Genomic DNA, 16,466 nt, shown 5'->3' on the forward strand with positions numbered 1-16,466 from the left:
TATATAATATTTTGATAATACAATTACGCAAAAAGGAAATTGCCCTTAGCTAATACAAGCAACGTTAACGTGAAAACCGAGGAACGTATAGAGGTACATTCGCTTTAAAGAACCTGTGTACGCATTAAGGTATCTTTTAAATCTCTATCAGCAATATAAGTACTGTAAATAGAAAACAGTCTGCTATTTTAACCTTCACTAGTACCTGTTCGATAGAAATTTAACGAAAAGGGCTTCTCTCGTTGACGTCACCCTAGAAAGAACACCATATCCTCGAAGGCTGTATTCATAGACCTCGCAATCTGTCGTGGATCAATTGGTCTGAAAACCATATTAAGCAATCATAATGTACTAATCTGACGCCTGCTTCTTCCTAGGCGCGGATTTGTTTAATCTTCAACAAAAATTATTTTCTATCATTAATTGAACAAAAAGCTCCACCTTGTTATAAGGAAAAAGTCTTGTTACTTAAGCAGTTCACCGTACGATACCAAGAGTACAGCGAAACTTACGTTTTCCACTCGTGCGCTTGTTTCACGGATCTCTATACGTGTAAAAATCAGTCGCTACATTGATCTTCTTGCGTCAAATACGAAATGAACGCACCACACCTCTTCCGTTGGTATAGCAAGCCTGACTAGTTACGGCTTTGTGACTGATAATTATACCGCGAATTATATATAAACATTGTATGTTCACGCAGCTGGTCGCTTGTCTCGGCCGCTCCTTGCAGGCCAAAGCACCATGGCAAACCGTCCCAGCAGTGAGCTCCTATGCTTGTTATTCATCTTCGCACGCTCACGAAATCACTAGGCAACATGTAAAGCCTATATATATATATATATATATATATATATATATAGACGCTTTAGTACAAGGTATAGATATAAATTCGTCATCACGTAATGGCTCAGTGGGGAACATATTACGGTATAAGCACACCTTGCCAGCGGCCTACTAACGGCGATGCCGGCCGTAACAGTTGAAACATAACGAGGATATACTACACCGTTTGATAACAGTTAATAGATAATGGAGGCTTGATAAAACCAGGTTAGATGCTATAACTCGGCATTATATGCACTTCGTAGCTTCACTCATATGCTCGGTATTCTCAACATTTTCAACTTTTTGAGCTAAGCACATTAGATACAAGTAGACGTTCCAAATAAATGCATGGCTTTAGCCTTCGTACTGGAATTTCTGGCGAAGTCGATTCCAGAGCCTACTTGGTTACCTATTCTCCAAGGAAGCAACTTCTCAACAAAATTCATATGTATGTGCCTGATGAACAATGTTCAACTTGAATAGCCTGCAGGTTAAAAACCTGGGGCAGTTTCTGGTGCGCACATCTGGTTAAATGGACTGAAGAGGAACCCACGTAAAATGAATAGACCCATACTAAACTGGGAAGATACGTGAAGTAGCAAACGACTACACTCGAACTTCTGTGATAGCGTTAACACCGAAGCAGGGTAATATAGAAAAATAGAGTTATATACGAAAAATATACAACCATAGTAAAAGTTTTTCATCTAAACTGACTTGCTTCTAGCGTCGACAACAAGAAACTGTGTTTCCTTTCCTTGAAAACAACTCTCCTTTATAGCAGTCGAAAACAGATGATACGTTTCGTAAATCCAATTGACGGCCATCTACTTCCATTCTCTACAATTTCTTCAGATGCCTTCACATTTCAATTTGCGCACTACGTAATCATGTCGAGGAATCCTAATCATGTCTTACCAAACTTTATAAGTCTTGTCCAACTAAGAAAAACAGTGAAAATTGAACCTCAGCACCTCTCGCTGGTATTGTTGGCGCTGCAGCAGTAAATCAGACAGTCTCTTTAGACGACCTGAACGATTACCAATAGTAACTAAAATACGCATAAGCCCTTTGTACATCCACCCACACGTTATTGTGGAAGTGTCGCATCGTGCACACCTTTGCTACGTACTTCCATTCTGTTGAACTCTCATACCTCTCTCTTTCGTTTTGTATCGTTCGTGTAGCGCATTTGTCCCATTAGCTTCATTACCAGTCCGATCGTTTGCGCAGGAGTGCTATTGATTGACTACTTCTGCTGTTGCTGACAGAAAATCTACTACTCTCGTATACTATATAAAAGCTAAAACGCACGAAAATGGCCCGCGTTGCCAACGAGACTGCGGTGGTGTTGTAGGGCAAATGGGAATGAAGGGCATTAACGATAACAGGGGCAGTCGAGAAAGTTGACAGTCTACGGGTCTTAACAGACATCCTTGAGGTGCTTCTTTATCTGCAACATTTCTTGCGCTTGCTTGATAATATCCGTTTCCCTGTCACTCAAATGAAAACTGGTATATGAAAAAGTAGGCTACCAACACCAATATATACCTAGGTTGTAATGTGCAGTGATAGTGAGATCGCCCTAAGGTTAAATTCACGGTTAGTTTCGCTAGTATCCCGGAGGGAAACTGAACACGGGAATCATGGAAAGGCAAAAGGAGTTTCCGGAGAGATGAATCGGAAGCAGCCACCAAATAGTGACTGTGGCCTCTCATTATTGGTATTATAGGTCCTCTCTTCTATCTTTTGGATTCAGGTCTCCCATACATTCACTTGCTGTCATTGTATCCTGGTCTCATTGCTAGGCCTGTCTGCTTCAGCAGCCCGCTATCGGTGTCCTGGAAGTGCTTCTAATGCTGCCTCTGCTGCCGTAGCCTCCAGCCAATGAGTGGTTCGACGACGTGCTGGGGTACGAATCGCAACGGTTGGAGTACACCGATACAAGGGTCACTGTCAGGAATAACCGATAGCTGAGTTGTTTGGTCTATGCTTTAAGGGTTAATATTTTCACCATGGTACATCAGTCTTATAAGCCCAATTTTCACACTCGTACATTACTCAAGCCAACGCATTTAGGAGCGGCAAGCTAGAAAGTTTGTGAACGATGGTACGAAGATTGAGGCCGGTCCTAGAACGAGCTCTGGGGACGAGCAATACCGCTCATCATTAAACCACAAACTCTATCAAACAGGGCTTCAAATAACCGATCTTTTTTCCCGAGCTCTTTGGCGCCACAGGAACCGGTGCAAACGAGGCAATCATCTCCATAGGGGATTTTTGTTAATCTGGAATAGTGAGGAAACAGGCATTGGTTGCACAGACAGCGAAAATCACTACGACGAGAGAAACACTATTGAGAACGATGAGTACAACGCGGAGGTGGTTTGGCGGTAGGAAGGGAATCAATCCGATAGAGAATAAATGGTAGCTGACAACATTATTCGTCGTGCCCCACGATTGAAGGTGAATGGGTTGATCAGACACGAAACAGGTCATCTGACGACGGGACTTTTTGTTCGAATCTAGCAGAAAGTCTGGTGCATATATGTGCATCAATATTTATGCAACACACATATATGCATACATGTGTGTTACATAAACATATGTAATAGATGCTGCCATACATCCTATCTGAATCCAGCACAGAGCGAAACACATGTATCCTCGTTGATTAGTCTCATACTATGCATCATTGCCGCCCGACTGGTTTATTACGATTATATGGTTTATGAATCTATTTCGTGCGACTCGGCGATAGCTTGGGGAAATAGACTGGTGTGCTAGAAACAATCTAAACGAATTCAAGCTACGGCAGTCATTTTAGCAAATGCCTGCTGTTTCCTCGACTGTTAGTCTGCACCATTTCCCATGTCACTGTCGTCATACTATGCAGCTACTAACTCCATCAACGCTGTGCTAGACAATAATTAATTTTCACAGCATCTGATAGTGGCCTTTGGCAGCAAATCCAGGCACTCAAGCAAGCTTTGAAGTTTCCAGACTTAAATTGAGTCTCTGTGTACAGTAAGCCGACTGAGTCGCTGTGTACAGCGGGTCGACTATCTCTGCCTTTTTAACTGCCCTGTCGAAAGGCCAACCTTGCGATCATTTACCAGCCGTCTTGGAGCAGCGTCTGTATTGACGCTTCGGAACTCCCTGCTTTGCATGCAAATGTGAGGCGCGGAGTCTCGCACAGCTTATGGATTAAAAAGAGAAATAAATGCATATTATCTGAAAACTGACGTATATAACACAATTTGCCGCTTCTTGTCCAGTGAAGTGCATTTGGTATATGTAACAGAAGCTCGTCAAGCCGGACAGCATAAGAAAAGGCTAATGGCAACAGGGTCGGACGGTGGTAAGCGTAGAATGGGACATCTGGCGTCGGCTAATTCTGATGAAATAATTAGTATATATGCTCCTCAACAGCAATCATCGAACAAATGCACTTTACTGACATGTGGCCCTTATTGACGTGACCGGCGCGAAATACTACCGCTTGAGTTGAAGGAACGTGACAGATGTGTCACGTTGCCATGTGGATACAGGCTGGTGGGTTGGAGATGAGGTCTCAAATCACGAACTCACGGACGCAACTTCAGCCGCTCGTAGAACTTTTCGTCTCGAGACGTCGTCTTTTTGCCTCTCTGTCCTATCGTAAGCAGTAATATCTTTTGGCGAGCGGCCACGCCAACGATGAAGGACTATGAAAGTGAACGTCGCGTTGTCCACTTATCAGTACGTAAATGACTGTGTGAAATGGCAGAAGCAGGGGGAACTAAACGTCTGTCTAGCAGCAGAGCTTTAAGGTAGAAGTATTTAAAGGTACAGTCGCAATTCTAGCTGTGGTCCTGCAGCCATCGAGTCAAATGGAATGGCAAAACTTGACATCGTCTTCGAATATTTATAAATGAACCTAACGTTATTTTGGATAGAGAGTAACAAGCTAACGTATACGCTGGTTAAGGGCACGGAAGATATATGCCCGTCTACACGTGAACTTGAACTTGATTATCTCGCAACGCGTTTTGAGTAGTTACGCTTAACTGCTTTAATTACTACATGTTTATACAGTCAAGGGCAAGACAATTGAGTGAGCTGTTTCCGCGTACCGTCTGCGTCGTGATTGGTGTTTAAGGGGCATGTTTGCCTTTTTCGCAAACATGGCACAAACCGAATAGAACCGATGCCTATGTGATTAAATCATTCTAAATAGGAAAAAGATCTGTTTTAAGCGGTAGGAGAAAAACTGTTACACTTGTGACCGGCGTGGATCAAAATTATCTACGAATGGTAGTGCTCAACATTGTGGATGCTTTCATTGTATGTTCCGATTCGCGAAGAGTGGGTGTTGCTCTAGTAAGATCACTAGCTTGATTGGTCACTTGTTCACCGTGGGATTTCTAGACCTTTTTCTCAACCTATTTGGCCTAAGCGAATCGTAAGGACTTCTTTTATCCTAACAACGTGAGAAACAATAACGTAGATAAGTTCTCTGAGCCCATTCGTCCCATTTAAAGTCAAGCTATATAGGTGCGACTTTTTCCATTATCTTGCATTCAATATGCTGTACACCGATGTATCAATAGTAATTTTTCGTTTTTTTCACGTCATGCTTCAAAGGAACCCTTAACCATTAAACGAACCCTTAAATAATAACTATTAAAATGCGCCTAAATTTTTTCCAGCCTCGTTCTTTCGTTGCATGCAGAAATGTACATTGACTAAAATGTAAAGTTTACTGACTTAACAGATAATCGGCTTTATACTTTGTTATCGTATTCAAACTACGTTATCTTTTGACTGGGCGACGCTGAGCCTCGACTGCCACACAGCTTTTCGCTCTGGATCTATTATATAATAATAAATAGATGGTAGAACAAGCGCGTATGGTGGTCATTTATCAATAAGCACATTGTCAAAAAAGCCCTTAAAACCGCGATGTATAACTAGGACAAGAATGATATCGATGGAAAAAGTAGGTTGTGTAGTGTTCATGTTCCTGGCCATGCAGCTTTCTGGTAAAAGCAGCTGGTTTAGAGTTTCTTTGATTGTAGGTTGCCAGTAAATGTACAAAGGCCTGACATCTCCAAGCACGTAAATGACAGCGCAATAAAACATTGCAGTCAATAGCTCAAATAGATACGATAATATGCAGAGATGTTTCCGTCGATATTTACTTCTAAACTCAAAAGGTAGAGGACTTTTCACAGTTGTTTCTTTCAGTTCTTAGACTTAGAAGTTATTATCAACGTACAATGATATGTTCCAAAGATAATGAACACCAGAGTTTAGCAGAGAAACACTCAGTCTCCCGTCATCGATAACGGAAATGTCGAGGCTTTTGTTCCTGTATTAACGATAAGTGTTACTGCTGACAGCAACTTCAAGCAAATCAGGCATCACTTAAGCCACTTCTTTTAGTTTCATTGATACTTTTCTGGACTGTTTTGTTAGACCGGTCGCCATCGGCCGCAGGTGGATAAAAACACAGAATCACATATTAGATCTTCCTGAACAGACTCTGTGCATCAGCTTGTTTCGCTAAAACCATGTCTCCAGGGCTAATGCCCCAGATTAGAACAAACTGCTCACGTCGCCATACGAGAATACGAAATAGAACGAAAAACGAGTAAGTAGTCGTCTGACGCCATCAAGACCATCATTTTCAGGAAGCTGAGTGATAAGCATCTGCGCTTTTTGCTTAGAATCGATCATTCGTGAGTACACATAAGAACGAAAAAGACGAAATGTACGTACTGCTGAATGCAAAAAATTGAGTTGAACTGAACCCCATAGATCAAGAGGCCACTGCACATCGGGCAGTGAATATTTTCTTATAAATACAATACGGCTAAACTAAACGTTTACCTGTTTTACAAAATCTATCCTATTCTATGCAGATCATAAAAAGAAATGAATAAATAAATGGCATTTTGCAGTACGGGTAAAGGTAAGAACGTTAGGACTGCTCGTTTTTTTCATTATTCGATAATCTTGCAATTGTTATCTCAGACTCTATTTAATGCAATGAATATCTACTTACATTTACGGCTCATAAACGTAGTTTAAGGATATATCAAAGTATGTAGGTCTACTATGGTCACTTGATTGGGCCTGTGACGTTGTCAGTAACTTCTGACGTGACCGCTAATTCAGGAATTCGAAATCGTTTAATTACCTCCATCTAGTTTTTTTTTTATATACTTTTATAAGACGAACATGTTTGGAGCCCGTTGACGGACATCAGCGTTACTTTTGAATATTTACAACGTTTATGTGGGCCATTGTGTGCTAAAGTTACGTTGCTACAGTGGTTTCTCTATTTAACGTCGGGGAACCCTCATTGCGTAAAGAGAAGTCAGCTTCTCATGTAGTAGTCTTATGGAAATGATAAAGCCGGCGAATCCTGCTGTATCCGCGGAAGGCCTTTTGCGGTTGCACCATATCCCATAAAGTACTTGGTACTGAGAACTGTCCTTTTGTCACATTTTTCGAGGGTGTCTATGAGCAGCGTAGAGGTTTTGCACAGGCTATACAATAATGTTCCTATTTAAAAACGGTACGTGGATGGTGCACTGCTAAATACATTTCCAACTCTGCAAACTGATTCAGTTTCCAAATATTCCTCAGGATAGTATCGAATATATAAGGATGGGAACTCCACGTCCACCTATAAACGGGACAGGCCAACAAAGTATTTCTGGAAATGTCTTACGCTGTGATTCCACTATGGACCCTGCGTAGAGCCCGATATAACCCTATAGTCATTTGCATAACTACAATTTAAGGCTCAAATGCGTTCCATCCGCTAACAAGATACTCTTTGCGATTGGTGTGTGGTTTAGCCGTAGTAGTAAATATCCGGTTAGGGCGTTCAGCTACAACCTTCGAAACTACGCCAAGACCTCCTCCTAGTTGCCTCATGTGACGGGAACACGGGTGGACCAATCGGATTCTAAATACGTGGCAAAAGTAAGCTGATATCAACCGACAAACCTAGTCGTACCTAGAAACGCTTCTATTCAATTGCGTAAGCCGTAGTAATTTGCAAAAGTTGCCTTGCTTGGTCAAACTTAGGTTTTCTGCTGTCTTCTATCAGCCACAAACTTGTCATGTCAACCTATCAAAACCAGCCTATCTTAACGCGTCAGGAATGGGTAAAGGAAGTAACCACGGACTTGTACCAAATAACCAAAACGCTTTACGACACGTTACATACGATGGCGAAACAGAATGTAACAAGTGGCCTCGCCGTAGACAGTTTGTCTTACTAATGGATTTAGGTTAATATCGAGTTTGCGTAGATAGAGAGTAGTTACCTATTTCTGTTGACTCAACTGGAATAAGTTGTCCATTTATCATTTAAGTTGAGCCTCTCTATAAGCTAGTTGTTCTTGTTGAAGTTATCTTGGATAGCATCATTGTAAGATAATTTCGGAGTGAGATGATATAGGATCTTGCTCGACAACAAAGTAAATTCTCACTGAGCAAGCGACAACTTCGGACAGTACATCGTGCTGATTTTATCTGCGTAAGGCGATGCTTTAGTATCTATATCAGAACAGCTAGTCTAAAGCGGATAACGTATTTATCCGTATCATGCACTAAGTGAGGAAATCCCAAGATAGCAGAGTACACAGATCGATTGATTTATAGAGATTGAAAATATAGGTTCAAATTACTGAATTACTTAATTATTTATCTAATAAGTGCTAAATAAGTGTTGTATTGTTAAGTCATGGCTACGCATATAGAACGGTTAGTTTTAGAAGTTTAGCATATTTTATTCCAGTAACGGCATTTTGTCCCGTTATGTCAGAAGAAGACAATGGTCGCGTCTGATCGTCGGAACAAAACGCGTCGGTAATAACTGGCGATACATTACTTATTACTAATGTCAATTGCAAAAGAGGTTTCATAACCGGCAAAGGTGATGCACCTTAACACGCAACGTTAATTTAGAGACGCTACGCCATACGTTAGGGGCTATAAGTTAGTTCACCGTACGTACAGCCCAAACTGGTGCCTCTTGTTGCAGGAATACGTTGGCGGGCATAGTGGTCATAAGACCATCCGCTATTTTACCAGTAAGAAGCCAGCTTGTTTCGTAAACCTGTTACAACGAAAAAACAGTGCGTCATTCATGGGATTCGAGCGACGACCAGCTACCTTCACCCTATAAGAAGCGTCAATGAAGCAAATTTTTCTCGCTTATGATCTACGTCGTTGCCGGCCCACATGCGACTTCTAAAGAGACCGTAAAGTAAAAATTCAAAAGCTTATTAAAAATGCTCAAGGACCCATTTTTGATATATTTAGATTTTTAATTAACATCCGTTTTGGAGTGAAGAAGATACCGATTATTAATTGAGTGGTACAGATAAACTTAGACGGTTAACTTTTTTTTGAAATTTCTTGTGCCTTTTTGTACTCTTTAGGGCACCTGGAATTTTTTGCTTGTTGTGTTCTTAAATTCATTGATATTCTATTAGCCTTTAAATAACATCTCGATGAAACTGTTTGTACGCAGCGTATTTAAACTCTACACTTAGTCGGCACAAAGTTACTAAGGAAAAATATTTCGTTACACCAAAGCTATATTAGTACATGTGATGGCATGGTCGCCGTCGAAAAGTATTTTTTTGAAAGAGAGGCCACTTGTTGGAACATGTGACGCAATGGCTATTTACTACACTATGTATCTTGTTTGACAACAAACAGCATCTGAATCGGGCAATATATTTCATCTTCATACGAAAACACATATAGCGTAATATTGATAGTTGCTCCCATTAATTATATGACAATAAGGTTGTTATGATCATACATTCTTTTGAATTGATGCTCAAGAATCTTCGTGCTCCTGTGACTAGGCATGAGCTTGTAACATGGACTTTAATAACAGATTTACAGAAGAAACACGACTAGAAAGAGAGATCGTTCACTGGGTCAGAATATTGAATTGTACAGTTAACGATAGAGTGCCTCTACAATCTTGAAAAATAGGAAACAGGAATTGAAAACGGAACACAACGCAGACAGGATGCAGGAAGTCGAGCTACGAAAAAAACTATTTGTAATGATTTTTCAAGTACTTCGAAGGGGTGAAGGACGCGAAATTACTGCGTTCAAAAGGGCTCTTCGACATCGTATCGAAATAAGTCGTCCTAAATCAGCCGAAAGGTGCTCGCTAAACTCTGCACAAAGCTTTAAATGAACTAAACAGTTACAAAGTTAGGGGGTAAGGTTTGTTGTTTTAGATGAACTCTATTTGAGGATTTGGGTAGTCACGTTTAACACATTAACAAGCGTTTCAGCGAAGGATTACACTACTTCCATATAAGTCAGCAGGTCAAGCATCTGAGCAAACTAACGGCGTGAGCCGTGATTTACATTTACAATGCAGGAGTTCCACATTTGGTTAGCAGGGTTATAGAAATACAAAAGTACAGTGAGGTAATTCAGAAGAACAACACTGCCTTAGATACCATAATAGTTTCCGGATTGTGTTCATGTATGACAATGGCCTGTAAATTAACCAAATTTAAATCCGAATCGAAAACGTGTGGCATTCCTTTAGAGAGCGAGTCGGGGGTCCGACAGGAGATCACAAACGCCTCATAGCTCAATGATATAGTGTCCTCATTATGAGCCTGGGACTTAGGTGTCACGTAGATGATGTAAAAGAGCATGTTAAGATCATGCAGCGTTGACCGCAGCCAAAGGTGGGACAAAACCAGATACAAGTACGTTGCCTTCTACAGCAGTTTAAAAACTTCTCTAACGACACTGTCATCACATGCGCTATCATTAAAAAAGTAGCAAACAGATATTTAGTTCGGATGCGGAGCTATCTTCGATAAAAATCTACAATATATGAAGTTTCTAGGTGACCGTATATATATATATATATATATATGAACTGAATATTGTCTGAACATATCAAAGTTGACAGATTGACCAACAACTTACTACACAGTTGACCTTTCACATTTAAATGATGGGAGTGTATACACCTTTATTTACTATATGTCTGCTTGGGCTTTTAATTAGTTCCCCAAGTCCTACCAACTCACTAATTAAAAACCAGAAAAGCTTTTTTCCAGTTATTACTGATTAAGTACACAACAAGGCTCACAGATACGAATTCCAGAGTTTACTGGGTAAGAATCCCGCAGCCACAGACAAATATCTTAATATTATACCGTGATGTAAGATCCACATAATACATTAACAATTATCTTTCTAGAGAAGTATGCAGTATGGCCTTCATTGTGATGCAAAAGCCGTTTTTTGCTAGCGTCATCCTTGAGCGGCTTCTATATTTGCTTGCTAGAAGTAATTTGTGATGTAAAATGTATCACAAGCCTGATTAGAGGTCTAGCGTTTTTTGCATTACGCATGTGGCCTGGATGTCAGCGCGATTTTCAGGCGTTCTAAGCCTCACAGAACAATATTCATTTATGAGGTACAATCACAGCTAGTCGCGATATTTTTTATCACGATCATTTAAAATTAGGTAATGTTTTATTTTCAAATTCATTTTGCCCTGCTTTTGCTACTGCTGCTGCAACTAGAGTGCAATAGAGCTTGAAACAAGTCATCTGTATCATAATTAAGTCTGTCTGTAACTATTGCTGGTTACATCACTTACCTCATTTTTAAAATATTCTAAGCTGGTTCGTTACAACCGTTAATTTTCAACAGAGCGTCTATTGTTTTATGGTTGCGTTATGCGATGCTTTCTAGAGTGGCCTTCCTTGTTACTTTAAAGGTTCCAATACGTCCTCCGGGCCTGGAACTCAGTAATCCATTGTATGTTATCGCTACTCGCTGTTGCTTCTTCTGGATTTTTAACTAACCCAAAAATCCTTGATAAAGGCTTTTTGAGTTCGAGTGAGAGGATATCTACTTTTTTCGGCTGCCTATAGCCGTAGTTACACAACTGATCTCCCACCTGAAGATGTACGATCATTGTGCAATGGCAACCCAAAACATTTCAGAGGTGTATCTAAATAGAGAAAGCTACTCTGTCTAGAGATACTATACTACTAACTAGTCATTCCTAGTCCTGCTCGGAGAAAGTGCGTATCAAGAATTATATTTATGACTTCCTATATTTACTGCAGATAGATACATATGCTCAGATACCGGCGTTACTAAGCATATCGCTGTGGCGTATTTGATTGAATAAGCCTTGTAGTTTCTTTCGAATATGTCCTAATAGCGCGCTCATAAGGATATTGAATGTACTCACAAACCAGTAACATTGCAGACACATTGAGTTTACTTTTTAAATTTACACATATCGATCCTAAAGTTATGATTGAAAGGTTTTGTCCATACATAAAGTAGATGTTTACATTGCTATATATTATACGCGTAGAAGCTTACATTTTTCGTTATTAATGATGTGACGGCCAATACATTAATTTCAAGAACCCTTATTTTCTGATGGTCAGTTCTATATGGATATTATAAGTCCTATCGCTCATCGCATTAACTTGCATAAAAGCATTTTAGATAAAAAAAGAAATATAAAAACCTACGCTTATATGAAATAAAAGGAGGTTTTTGGAGGCCTTTAAAGACGACCTGGTGCCTTGGGTAAGTTTTGCTTCTAGCTAATGTTTTTACCATTTCCAAGTGATTGTTGTTTTGGTAATATCCCTAGGTACTCCCCTTACTTAAATGAACTATTGATGGCCATAAATGTAACAAGTTAATAGATAATTAGGCCTTTAGCGAACATACGGCGTAGTCTTACAATAAAAAGGGAAGAACATTTTCGCCCTTCCTCACTGCCAGTAAGAACTTACTTATGTCTAATGTTATGTAGCTAAATTATTTTCAATTACTTAAGTCTAGTTTGTGCTGGAACAAATAGAATAATGAAAATCTAAGGACATTTCCTAAGGGTTTCGAACATTTACTCGAGGCTCAGGGTCGGTTTAAAAAAATACCTTTTCAAAAATCGTTTCATGTTATTTCGTATTTCCTAGTCTAGGATTTGTATATGGTGATAATCTGACAAAACAGGTTGATGAATAAAAAAATTTGTGCTGTAGGTGCTCGCAAACCACCGAAGATTGGTTATGACGAACTCGCTGTGAAATTGCACAGTAATTATTCTAGAGGTGACATCAACACTATTCCGTCTCAGCGCGATCTGTGGACAGACGGAGGGCCTTGTAATTACGTTAAGGACGGAACTTTACTAACTTTATTAAATGGCAGTCATTACCATATTTTATGGAAGCCTTCTTTCGGACATCTCGAAGCCGCATATCCGCTTAGGGCATGTCGTAAAAGGAGAATCGAATCTAACTTCCAGTTATTCCGGAAAATTTCCTTCTACTCTTACTTGCTTCCAGCGCTTTTGTTACATATTGTATACACAGAGAATCGGATTACTAATCATAATCAGATTTAGCATAACGAAGTACCCTATTTCCTTGTAGTTTATGTAGGAATGCTCTTATCCATGTCAACGAAGTGTTTACCCGTATATATCGGGAGCGTACCCCGAAATTACATTAGACTGTTTGCCTATAATACAAAGTCATTACATCATCGACAACCAGACGAATTCAAGTGACAGATGAAAATCACTGCTTCCGCAAGGAAACGTATTCGAACGGTTTGAGTCCTAGCATAACTGAAAATGACAGGCTAGCTTAGAAGTAGGACTAATTTACATATATATATATATATATATATATATATATATGATTATACACAAACATGACCTGATTCTCCTCTAAGCGGTGGATCCAATTTGGAACCAGTTTGCATACCTATTGTGAGCAACAGCCCTCCTTATAGAATAGATGAGAAATTTATTGAGTAGTGAACGTATGCGTCCGTGTCTCTAAGTAACATATCTCAATAATCGATATTATCCGCGGGGTGCAGACGATTTTGTATCGCGCACTTACTTACATGGAAACTTATTAAATGGCCGATATTGAACGCATCTTGAGTGTAGGATATATCGTATGTGTGCAATGTATTTCCAATCATATGTAGCACTAGGTCTCAGAGTAGGTTCTTGAGAAGGTCTGAGGTCTCCTCTGGGATGAAACAAGGGGCAGACGAAAAAAGTAGACAAAGTGCACACATGCGGCGAGAACCGAACGGAGAACTATACTAATTGAATTTTCGAATAGGAGAGGCGGTCGTTACCGTTGGCAGGATCGCTCTTCGATTCAGTTTCGTTTGTTACGTACTTCCTTTCGATATAGTATATAAGTATAACCCAAAGAAGGAAATATATGCAGATAATTAATAAGTAGGTAATGGCGTAATTTGATTAACGACTATGCAGACGTTGCTGACACAGACAAATAAAGGGCGACTGCATTCAGACAACCGCTTCTGTAGAGCTATCCACAGACTAAAGCTTCTTACCTATTTAAATACTCTCTATAGTCCCTACAATGAATTTTAGATCAAGCAAAAAAAACTCGACAGAAGAGTCTAATATTATACGCGCTGTTCTATAAAGGGAAGTTGATAAGTCACTGAATAGTTAGGCACATGAAAACACATTTCAAGAAACTGAAGAAGAAACAAATGGTAAAGTTCGGTCATTTCAAAGACGAATCATGTCACACCAGCTGGATAGGAATTTTATAACTTATAGAAAAAAGAACTCCAACGATAACCATTTTCGTACTGGAATCTTCGCTGGTTATTCGTTGAGCTATCTTGTCACTACCGCTTAGGCATCAGGGTCAGTCATCCACGACTGCTATTTGTGTTTTCCGAAAAATAATTTCTTAGGCCTGTTCACCTCGTAAACGTCATGCAACGCCTCTAAATATTTAACCACAGTAAGTTTAAAATTAATTTAGCTTATAATTTATTTCTCTTTTTTATTGTACACTGAGTTTTAGTATCTTGCTCTGACATAAATTGACTCGTTCCTCTTTCGTGCACAAGTCGTTCATCATGCTCAAGTGTTATCTTTAGCCGATTCACAGAATCCTACCCCCACAAACGCCCACGGTGGAAAAGGCGCAAACCTGGCCTGTCGGTTAACTTCTGGACATAAATTCGTATCGAATGTGTCAAACTAACTTCGAGAAAATCATTTTATTGAACAACTTCAATTACATCGACACATTTAGCAGCAAACACAACCGAGAAGCGTGTCTCATTAGGGTTAATGAACGCAATCAATGCGTGGCACAAAGCTTGAATCATGCGTACATGGCACTATGTCATACAATATCAATACCACCTATTAAACTTGATAACAGTATGGCCACTGACTCCAAGAAGAAGATTTTGTCAAGGTGTCATGTCTTCTTTCGTTGATTCCCCATATGTCAGTTTCGTTCCGTCGTTAGAATGCTCTTTTACAAGAGGGATAAGAGGTTGCCGTCCACAGAACCTTCGATTGCATTTAGTACACTTGAGAGACGGCCTTTGATTTGAACTACCATGAATACTCCTGTTCATTTCATGTCGCCAAAACGTGAGACTAGGAACGAAGTTGTCATAAATAACTTCCTGCATCATGGCACAATAGAAGCAACACACGTGCGGAAGATATAGTTCGTCCTAAGACAGTCGATATGAGACGGACGTGAAGACTCTAGATGGCTTTCATACGCCTTTAAGAACGAATTTTCTGCATGTGTTCAAGCAGAGTACTTCGGATCAGTCTGCTCTGCCATCAGAGATTCTATAAGTTCCAACTTTTTTGAACTAAATGTTTCCGAGTTTGCTAAACTGCTTGAAAGGTACGTATTAGTTTAAATAGAACATCGTTAAATATCCGTAAATCTAAGGCTGTTTTGAGAAAAAAATTTGGCGTGCAAACGTTTCAAATACTATTGTTCGCTATAATGAGCAAGGGATGATCTAGCTTTCGTTTCCCATTAACGCTGACAGTGAAAGGGACGCAAAGAAACAACGAAAGCGTATCATACGCTAGAGGCTCTTGTAACTCGGATACGGGTCTGTAACAAAAGCTTATACGGGACTAGTTCGCATCACGTATAAACTATGATTTGAAATGCTCAGTTGACAAAGGTCTCATTTTTGGCGTTTCCATCTGGTGAGCATTAATCAGCATTACGTTCTCTTAGAGCTATGTAAATTCAGTTGCACCTATCGCAGATTTTCTTCCCAAGCTGCACAGCCTGTGAAGTACAGCCTTTTGGCTCACTGGAATCGATTGCGGAGTTACCGCTCATAATCAGGTTCCAAACTAGTTTTAAATGATCATCATTAGATACCTTTATCTTTAGGTTTGCATTCTCCGTCGGCTGCTAGTTCCTTTGACAAGCACAGATCTCGATTGGTTCATAGTTCATATGTATAGCACAAACAGAGATTTAGACACAATTAGAACAGCAGTTCCCCCATTTGAAAATGAGAGATCAAGCTCCATTCGTAAATTGAATGATTACGGAATATCGACAAACCGTTATGCTTAGTAACCATCCGGGGGTTGCTATGCTCAATATCGTTACGCTTCAGTGAGCTCTTATACATTACGTGCTGATCCTTAATGAAGATACGATATGACTCCGCATGATAGTGCGATATTACGCTTACTGAGGCCGGCTGCTAGGCCAAATGGGTTCAACGTAGCCACGCGTTATAAAACTACTGCGACA

At 39.9% G+C, this 16,466-nt stretch overlaps 1 protein-coding gene and 1 long non-coding RNA gene across 5 annotated transcripts in view; one reads left to right on the plus strand and one right to left on the minus strand.

The window, feature by feature from the left end:
• Nucleotides 1-1,852, minus strand: part of LOC147755564 (uncharacterized) — a 3,269-nt gene extending 1,417 nt beyond the window's left edge. The window contains exons 1-3 of one of the 3 annotated variants that reach the window (XR_015329167.1): nucleotides 1,546-1,852; nucleotides 513-809; nucleotides 206-321 (exon numbers count right to left, since the gene is read on the minus strand). This is a non-coding gene — a long non-coding RNA (uncharacterized LOC147755564). Of the gene's footprint in view, nucleotides 1-205; nucleotides 322-512; nucleotides 828-1,545 lie in introns of all 3 variants that reach the window. The other 2 variants (XR_015329166.1, XR_015329168.1) reach the window with 2 other exon arrangements.
• rau (RA domain-containing protein rau) overlaps nucleotides 1-16,466 on the plus strand; it is a 278,997-nt gene that overhangs the window by 21,356 nt on the left and 241,175 nt on the right. The window lies entirely within an intron of this gene.

This window comes from Varroa destructor, unplaced genomic scaffold, assembly GCF_002443255.2.
Source record: "Varroa destructor unplaced genomic scaffold, Vdes_3.0 BEIS01000005.1, whole genome shotgun sequence".
NCBI classification, from domain to species: Eukaryota; Metazoa; Arthropoda; class Arachnida; order Mesostigmata; family Varroidae; genus Varroa; species Varroa destructor.